Genomic DNA, 10,355 nt, shown 5'->3' with positions numbered 1-10,355 from the left:
CAACTAACTAGACGAACAATGGTTGTTGAAAAATGGTTGTATATACAGTACCAGTCAAAGATTTGGACACACCTACTCACTCAAGGGTTTTTCTTTATTTTTACTATTTTCTACATTGTAGAATAATAGTGAATTCATCAAAACTATGAAATAACACATATGGAATCATGTAGTAACCAAAAAAGTGTTAAAAAAATCTAAATATATTTGAGATTTTAGATTCTTCAAAGTTGCCACCTTTTGTCTTGATGACAGCTTTGCACACTTGGCATTCTCTCAACCAGCTTCACCTGGAATGCTTTTCCAACAGTCTTGAAGGAGTTCCCACATATGCTGAACAGTTGTTGGCTGCTTTTCCTTCACTCTGTGTTCCAACTAATCCCAAACCATCTCAATTGGGTTGAGGTCGGGTGATTGTGGAGGCCAGGTAATCTGATGCAGCACCATCACTCTCCTTCTTGGTCAAATAGCCCTTACACAGCCTGGAGGTGTGTTTTGGGTTATTGTCCTGTTGAAAAACAAATGATAGTCCCACTAAGAGCAAACCAGATGGGATGGTTACTCTGCGTCTTACAAAGACACGGTTGGAACCAAAAATCTCAAATTTGGACTCATCCGACCAAAGGACAGATTTCCACCGGTCTAATGTTCATTGCTCGTGTTTTTTTGGCCCAAGTAAGTCTCTTCTTCCCTGACCTCCTGGTTGCCCCCAACTGAAGTGTTTATATGCTATCAGGGGGGCACTGATCTCCAGGGTGCCCCCAACTGAAGTGTTTATATGCTATCAGGGGGGCCCTGACCTCCTGGGTGCCCCCAACTGAAGTGTTTATATGCTATCAGGGGGGCCCTGACCTCCTGGGTGCCCCCAACTGAAGTGTTTATATGTTATCAGGGGGGCACTGATCTCCAGGGTGCCCCCAACTGAAGTGTTTATATGCTATCAGGGGGGCCCTGACCTCCTGGGTGCCCCCAACTGAAGTGTTTATATGCTATCAGGGGGGCCCTGACCTCCTGGGTGCCCCCAACTGAAGTGTTTATATGCTATCAGGGGGGCCCTGATCTCCAGGGTGCCCCCAACTGAAGTGTTTATATGTTATCAGGGGGGCCCTGACCTCCTGGGTGCCCCCAACTGAAGTGTTTATATGTTATCAGGGGGGCCCTGATCTCCTGGGTGCCCCCAACTGAAGTGTTTATATGTTATCAGGGGGGGCCCTGACCTACTGGGTGCCCCCAACTGAAGTGTTGATATGCTATCAGGGGGGCCCTGACCTCCTGGGTGCCCCCAACTGAAACTATGCTATCATGGGGGCCCTGACCTCCAGGGTGCCCCCAACTACGACCAACTCTATCAGACTTGATGATGAGACATAGGTGATTGACTGGAATTAATGATTTGGAAATGTTAGATATGATAAAGGCAGGGCCGGTCCTGACCGTTTTGCCTCCCTAGGCAAGACAAAAAATTGCAGTGTTGCCTGAAATTGAATTTAAGGAATGCCCATCTATGTGGTAGGCCTGCCGTTTTGTAAGACACCAAAACAAAAAAAAGATGTCCAAAAGACATTGGCGTCGGTCCCCGTTTACTGGTGTGTAGCCTAGCATGTCGGGCCCGCAATGGAATTTTATGAATGTCCATCCATGTCGTAGGTCCACTGTTTGTAAAACATTGGCTTTATTCCTGTGAACAATCAATTTGGCTATTTAACTTTATCTTCTGTGCTATTTTCTGCCCCCAGTGCCCTGTTGATTAAAATATAAACCAAAATACCAATAGTTATCTTAAAGTCTATCAGGAGCAAATAGTGGTCAGTGGTCACCTGTGATGTGATCTAACTACTCTCTCTGAGTGATTTTCTAAACCTCGGCTGGATCAGGGTCTTGAGGTCAGTTGTCAACATGGACGCCTGACTGTCTGAAAGTAGAGATGTAAAAGCTTGGCAGCAGGGGTCTGGACTTTTTTTAATGCCATTTTTTGAAGCACTGTCACTATGATTTATTTTAAAATTAATTTGTCTCAGCAGCATACATATTTAATGCAAAGAGGGTAGAAATGGCTTATTTGATCGATATTACTTACCAAGCCAAGCAGACAGACCCGGCGCCAGGATAATGTGACTAAAGGGAGCAGTTGAAATCATTGAGGGGGCACAATTTTGAGGGGTTCTACATTGCAATTATATTATATTCTGCTTATATAATGCTATACCACAATAAATCAGCACAATGGAAGGCACCCTAAACACTAAAGCAAGGCCGTTTCGGTAATGAATTGTCACGAACGTTGTTGTAAGAATCGGACCAAAATGCAGCGTCGTTTGGGTTCCTCATCTTTATTACGTGAACCGGCAAAAAAAACAATAAAGAACAAAACTAACGTGAAGCTATGCAGTGCTCAAGGCAACTGTACACAAACAAGATCCCACAACAAACAGGTGGGAAAAGGCTGCCTAAATATGATCCCCAATCAGAGACAACGATAGACAGCTGCCTCTGATTGGGAACCATACCAAGCCAACCTAGAAATAAAGAAACTAGAATGCCCACCCTAGTCACACCCCGACCTAACCAAAATAGAGAATAAAGGATCTCTAAGGTCAGGGCGTGACAGTACCCCCCCCCCCCCCCCCAAAGGTGCGGACTCCGGCCGCAAAACCTGACTCTATGGGGGAGGGTCCGGGTGGGCATCTAGCCTCGGTGGCGGCTCCGGTGCGGGACGTAGACCCCGCGCCGCCCTCTTCAGTGGCGACTCTGGTGCGGGGATCGTTGCCGGAAGCTCCGGACCGTGGATCGTTGCCGGAGGAACCGGACCATGGATCGTTGCCGGGGACTCCGGACCGTGGATCGTCGCCGGAGGAACCAGGCCGTGGATCGTCGCCGGAAGCTCCGGCCCGTAGATCGTCGCCGGAGGCTCCGGACCGTGGATCGTCGCCGGAGGCTCCGGACTGGAAACCCTCGCTGGAGGCTCCGGACTGGGAACCCTCGCAGAAGGGTTCAACAGGACAATGACCCAACACACCTCCAGGCTGTGTAAGGGCTATTTGACCAAGAAGGAGAGTGATGGAGTGCTGCATCAGATGACCTGGCCTCCACAATCACCCTACCACAACACAATTGAGATGGTTTGGGATGAGTTGGACCGTAGAGTGAAGGAAAAGCAGCCAACAAGTGCTTAGCATATGTGGGAACTCCTTCAAGACTGTTGGAAAAGCATTCCAGCCGTAACTGGTTGAGAGAATGGCAAGTGTGCAAAGCTTTGAAGAATCTAAAATCTAAAATATATTTTGAATTTTTTAACTGTTTTTTGGTTACTACATGATTCCATATGTGTGAACTTGTTTTATTCCAATGTTTGTGAACATTATCAATGTAAACAAACACTGTATAGCCTCATAACACGGTCAAAAAAATAATTTTTATATCATGGATGGTCAGTCCTTGCATCCATAGCTCTGTCTACTAATCTGAGAGTGGTTACATTTCTCCAGGCCCATCCCTCAGCTTTTTACCAAAACAGAGGAGGGGTGTCCCTTTTTGTTATTGTTTCATCTGTGGATTTGCCCTTTAAAAAGCTGCATATTATCAAGATATCAAAGTGTAACCAACAAAAAGGTAAACAATAGGCCTATAGCAAATGCAGCATGCGGCATTTATTTTTCCCATGTAAATGAGAATCAATGAGCCCAATCAGTCCTCCATGACAACAAAATCATAAACAACAGAGTAGGGCTGGCTAATAAGTCCTTAGTTTTGGGGTCATGCTCAGGTAAAACAATTTGGCTAATCTATACTTCTGTCACGCCCTGGCCTTAGTTATCTTTGTTTTCTGTATTATTTTAGTGAGGTCAGGGTGTGACATGGGGGATGTTTGTGTGTATTTGTCTCGTCTTGGGTGGTTGTATTGTATAGGGGGTTTTGTAGAGTGTATGGGGTTATGTTCAGTGTAGGTGTTTAGGAAAGTCTATGGTTGCCTGGTTTGGTTCTCAATCAGAGACAGCTGTTTATTGTTGTCTCTGATTGGGAGCCATATTTAAGGCAGCCATAGGCATTAGGCTATTGTGGGTAATTGTCTATGTGATGTTGCATGTTTGCACGCAGTGTTATAGCAGTCACGTTATTTTGTATTGTTTGTTACGTGTTCTTCATTATTAAAAGGAAGAATGTATTCTAATCACGCTGCGCCTTGGTCCTCTCTTTCACCTATAGACGATCGTGACAACTTCCATATCTCCAAGTCCTGTTCTTGAAGATCAAGGGGTATAACATTTATTGGAATGACTGGAATTCTGATAGACTTTAGTTTTTAATGTAAAGATATAGAGTTGAAGTCGGAAGTTTACATACACATAGGTTGGAGTCATTCAAATTTGTTTTTCAACCACTCCACAAATTTCTTGTTTATAAACTATAGTTTTGGTAAGTCGGTTAGGACATCTACTTTGTGCATGACACAAGTAATTTTTCCAACAATTGTTTACAGATGGATTATTTCACTTATATTTCACTGTATCACAATTCCAATGGGTCAGAAGTTTACATACACTAAGTTGACTGTGCCTTTAAACAGCTTGGAAAATTCCAGAAAATGATGTCATTGCTTTAGAAGCTTCTGATAGGCTAATTGACATAATTTGAGTAAATTGGAGGTGTCTGGTTCATCCTTGGGAGCAATTTCCATACGCCTGAAGGTACCATGTTCATCTTTACAAACAGATGTACAGATGAATGTGGATGTTTTTCAAGGCCTACCTTCAAACTCAGTGCCTCTTTGCTTGACATCATGGGAAAATCAAAAGAAATCAGCCAAGACCTCCGAAAAAGATTGTAGACCACAAGTCTGGTTCATCATTGGGAGCAATTTCCAAACGCCTGAAGGTGCCACGTTTATCTGTATAAACAATAGTAGGCAAGTACAAACACCATGGAACCACGCAGCTGTCATTCCGCTCAGGAAGGAGACGCATTCTGTCTCCTAGAGATGAACGTACTTTGGTGCGAAAAGTGCAAATCAATCCCAGAACAACATCAAAGGACTTACTTTTATTTTTATTTCACCTTTATTTAACCAGGTAGGCAAGTTGAGAACAAGTTCTCATCTACAATTGTGACCTGGCCAAGATAAAGCAAAGCAGTTCGACACGTACAACAACACAGAGTTACACATGGAGTAAAACAAACATACAGTCAATAATACAGTAGAAAAAGAAGTCTATATACAATGTGAGCAAGTGAGGTGAGATAAGGGAGGTGAAGGCAAAAAAAAGGCCATGGTGGCAAAGTAAATACAATATAGCAAGTAAAACACTGAAATGGATTGATTTGCAGTGGAAGAATGTGCAAAGTAGAGATAGAAATAATGGGGTGCAAAGGAGCAAAATAAATAAATAAATACAGTAGGGGAAGTGGTAGTTGTTAGGGCTAAATTATAGATGGGCTATGTACAGGTGCAGTAATCTGTGAGCTGCTCTGACAGCTGGTGCTTAAAGCTGGTGAGGGAGATAAGTGTCTCCAGTTTCAGAGATTTCTGTAGTTCGTTCCAGTCATTGGCAGCAGAGAACTGGAAGGAGAGGCGGCCAAAGGAAGAATTGATTTTGGGGGTGACCAGAGAGATATACCTGCTGCAGCGCGTGCTACAGGTGGGTGCTGCTATGGTGACCAGCGAGCTGAGATAAGGGGGGGCTTTACCTAGCAGGGTCTTGTAGATGACCTGGAGCCAGTGGGTTTGGCGACGAGTATGAAGCGAGGGCCAGCCAACGAGAGCGTACAGGTCGCAGTGGTGGGTAGTGAAGATTGTGAAGATGATGGAGGAAACAGGTACAAAAGTATCTATAACCACAGTAAAACGAGTCCTATATCGACATAACCTGAAAGGCTGCTCAGCAAGAAAGAAGCCACTGCTCCAAAACCACCATAAAAAAGCCAGACTATGGTTTGCAACTGCATATGGGGACAAAGACTTTTTGAGAAATGTCCTCTGGTCTGATGAAACAAAAATAGAACTGTTTGGCCATAATGACCATCATTATGTTTGGAGGAAAAAGGGGGAGGCTTGCAAGCCGAAGAACACCATCCCAACCATGAAGCACGGGGGTGGCAGCATCATGTTTTGGGAGTGCTTTGCTGCAGGAGGTACTGGTGCACTTCACAAAATCGATGGCATCATCAGGAAAGAAAATTATGTGGATATATTGAAGCAACATCTCAAGACATCAAATCAAATCAAATCAAATCAAATTTTATTAGTCACATACACATGGTTAGCAGATGTTAATGCGAGTGTAGCGAAATGCTTGTGCTTCTAGTTCCGACAATGCAGTAATAACCAACAAGTAATCTAACCTAACAATTCCACAACTACTACCTTATACACACACACAAGTGTAAAGGGATAAAGAATATGTACATAAAGATATATGAATGAGTGGTGGTACAGAACGGCATGGCAAGATGCAGTAGATGGTATAGAGTACGGTATATACATATGAGATGAGTACTGTAGGGTATGTAAACATAAAGTGGCATAGTTTAAAGTGGCTAGTGGTACATGTATTACATAAAGATGGCAAGATGCAGTAGATGATATAGAGTACAGTATATACATATGAGATGGGTAATGTAGGGTATGTAAACATTATATTAAGTGGCATTGTTTAAAGTGGCTAGTGGTACATTTTTACATAATTTCCATCAATTCCCATTTTTAAAGTGGCTGGAGTTGAGTCAGTATGTTGGCAGCGGCCGCTAAATGTTAGTGGTGGCTGTTTAACAGTCTGATGGCCTTGAGATAGAAGCTGTTTTTCAGTCTCTCGGTCCCTGCTTTGATGCACCTGTACTGACCTCGCCTTCTGGATGATAGCGGGGTGAACAGGCAGTGGCTTGGGTGGTTGTTGTCCTTGATGATCTTTATGGCCTTCCTGTGACATCGGGTGGTGTAGGTGTCCTGGAGGGCAGGTAGTTTGCCCCCGGTGGTGCGTTCTGCAGACCTCACTACCCTCTGGAGAGCCTTACGGTTGTGGGCGGAGCAGTTGCCGTACCAGGCGGTGATACAGCCCGACAGGATGCTCTCGATTGTGCATCTGTAGAAGTTTGTGAGTGCTTTTGGTGACAAGCCGAATTTCTTCAGCCTCCTGAGGTTGAAGAGGCGCTGCTGCGCCTTCTTCACAACGCTGTCTGTGTGGGTGGACCAATTCAGTTTGTCCGTGATGTGTACACCGAGGAACTTAAAACTTTCCACCTTCTCCACTACTGACCCGTCGATGTGGATAGGGGGGTGCTCCCTCTGCTGTTTCCTGAAGTCCACAATCATCTCCTTTGTTTTGTTGACGTTGAGTGTGAGGTTATTTTCCTGACACCACACTCCGAGGGCCCTCACCTCCTCCCTGTAGGCCGTCTCGTCGTTGTTGGTAATCAAGCCTACCACTGTAGTGTCATCCGCAAACTTGATGATTGAGTTGGAGGCGTGCATGGCCACGCAGTCGTGGGTGAACAGGGAGTACAGGAGAGGGCTCAGAACGCACCCTTGTGGGGCCCCAGTGTTGAGGATCAGCGGGGTGGAGATGTTGTTACCTACCCTCACCACCTGGGGGCGGCCCGTCAGGAAGTCCAGGACCCAGTTGCACAGGGCGGGGTCGAGACCCAGGGTCTCGAGCTTGATGACGAGTTTGGAGGGTACTATGGTGTTAAATGCTGAGCTGTAATCGATGAACAGCATTCTCACATGGGTATTCCTCTTGTCCAGATGGGTTAGGGCAGTGTGCAGTGTGGTTGCGATTGCGTCGTCTGTGGACCTATTGGGTCGGTAAGCAAATTGGAGTGGGTCTAGGGTGTCCGGTAGGGTGGAGGTGATATGGTCCTTGACTAGTCTCTCAAAGCACTTCATGATGACGGAAGTGAGTGCTACGGGGCGGTAGTCGTTTAGCTCAGTTACCTTAGCTTTCTTGGGAACAGGAACAATGGTGGCCCTCTTGAAGCATGTGGGAACAGCAGACTGGGATAAGGATTGATTGAATATGTCCGTAAACACACCAGCCAGCTGGTCTGCGCATGCTCTGAGGACGCGGCTGGGAATGCCGTCTGGGCCTGCAGCCTTGCGAGGGTTAACACGTTTAAATGTTTTACTCACCTCGGCTGCAGTGAAGGAGAGCCCGCAGGTTTTGGTAGGGGGCCGTGTCAGTGGCACTGTATTGTCCTCAAAGCGGGCAAAAAAGTTGTTTAGCCTGTCTGGGAGCAAGACATCCTGGTCCGCGACGGGGCTGGTTTTCTTTTTGTAATCCGTGATTGACTGTAGACCCTGCCACATACCTCTTGTGTCTGAGCTGTTGAATTGCGACTCGATTTTGTCTCTGTACTGGGACTTAGCCTGTTTGATTGCCTTGCGGAGAGAATAGCTACACTGTTTGTATTCGGTCATGCTTCCGGTCACCTTGCCCTGGTTAAAAGCAGTGGTTCGCGCTTTCAGTTTCACGCGAATGCTGCCGTCAATCCACGGTTTCTGGTTTGGGAATGTTTTAATCGTTGCTGTGGGTACGACATCGTCAATGCACTTCCTAATGAACTCGCTCACCGAATCAGCATATTCGTCAATATTGTTGTTGGACGCAATGCGGAACATATTCCAATCCGCGTGATCGAAGCAGTCTTGAAGCGTGGATTCAGATTGGTCGGACCAGCGTTGAACAGACCTGAGCGCGGGAGCTTGTTGTTTTAGTTTCTGTTTGTAGGCTGGAATCAACAAAATGGAGTCGTGGTCAGCTTTTCCGAAAGGGGGGCGGGGGAGGGCCTTATATGCGTCGCGGAAATTAGTATAACAATGATCTAGGGTTTTTCCAGCCCTGGTAGCACAATCGATATGCTGATAGAATTTAGGGAGTTTTGTTTTTAGATTAGCCTTGTTAAAATCCCCAGCTACGATGAATGCAGCCTCAGGGTGTGTGGTTTCCAGTTTACAAAGAGTCAGATAAAGTTCGTTCAGGGCCATCGATGTGTCTGCTTGGGGGGGAATATATACGGCTGTGATTATGATTGAAGAGAATTCCCTTGGTAGATAATGCGGTCGACATTTGATTGTGAGGAGTTCTAGATCAGGTTAACAGAATGACTTGAGTTCCTGTGTGTTGTTATGATGATCACACCACGTCTCGTTAATCATAAGGCATACCCCCCCGCCCCTCTTCTTACCAGAAAGATGTTTGTTTCTGTCGGCGCGATGCATGAAGAAACCAGCTGGCTGCACCGACTCCGTTAGCGTCTCTTGAGTTAGCCATGTTTCCGTGAAGCAGAGCACGTTGCAATCCCTGATGTCTCTCTGGAATGCTACCCGTGCTCGGATTTCATCAACCTTATTGTCAAGAGACTGGACATTGGCAAGTAGTATGCTAGGGAGTGGAGCGCGATGTGCCCGTCTCCGAAGCCTGACCACGAGACCGCCTCGTTTGCCCCTTTTACGGCGTCGCACAGGGTCGCCGGCTGGGATCAGATCCATTGTATTGGGTGGAAGGCAAAACACTGGATCCGTTTCGGGAAAGTCATATTCCTGGTAGGAACGATGATGAGTTGACGTTAATCGTATATTCAGTAGTTCCTCCCGACTGTATGTAATGAAACCTAAGATTACCTGGGGTACCGATGTAAGAAATAACACATAAAAAAACAAAATACTGCATATTTTCCAAGGAACGCGAAGCGAGACGGCCATCTCTTTTCGGCGCCGGAAGTTCCAATCAGTCAGGAAGTTAAAGCTTGGTCGCAAATGGGTCTCCCAAATGGACAATGACCCCAAGCATACTTCCAAAGTTGTGGCAAAATGGCTTAAGGACAACAAAGTCAAGGTATTGTGGCCATCACAAAGCCCTGACCTCAATCCTATAAAAAAAATTGTGGGCAGAACTGAAAAAGCGTGTGCGAGCAAGGAGGCCAACAAACCTGACTCAGTTACACCAGCTCTGTCAGGAGGAATGGGCCAAAATTCACCCAACTTATTGTGGGAAGCTAGTGGAAGGCTACCTGAAACGTTTGCCTTCAAATTTTTTAACTTGGGTCAATGTTACCAAATACTAATTGAGTGTATGTAAACTTCTGACCCACTGGGAATGTGATGAAATAAATAAAAGCTGAAATAAATAATTCTCTCTACTATTATTCTGACATTTCACATTCTTCAAATAAAGTGGTGATCCTAACTGACCTAAGATAGTAAAAAGTCCCTATGATTAAATGTCAGGAATTGTGAAAATCTGAGTTTAAATGTATTTGGCTAAGGTGTATGTAAACTTCCGACTTCAACTGTAATTTAATCGTATTATTATATGTAGTAGAACGCGATGGGTTAGAAGAAGCCTACATAACCAACCCATAAAGTA

Source organism: Salvelinus alpinus, chromosome 16, assembly GCF_045679555.1.
Source record: "Salvelinus alpinus chromosome 16, SLU_Salpinus.1, whole genome shotgun sequence".
NCBI lineage: Eukaryota > Metazoa > Chordata > Actinopteri > Salmoniformes > Salmonidae > Salvelinus > Salvelinus alpinus.
Note: the sequence above shows the minus strand (reverse complement) of the source record.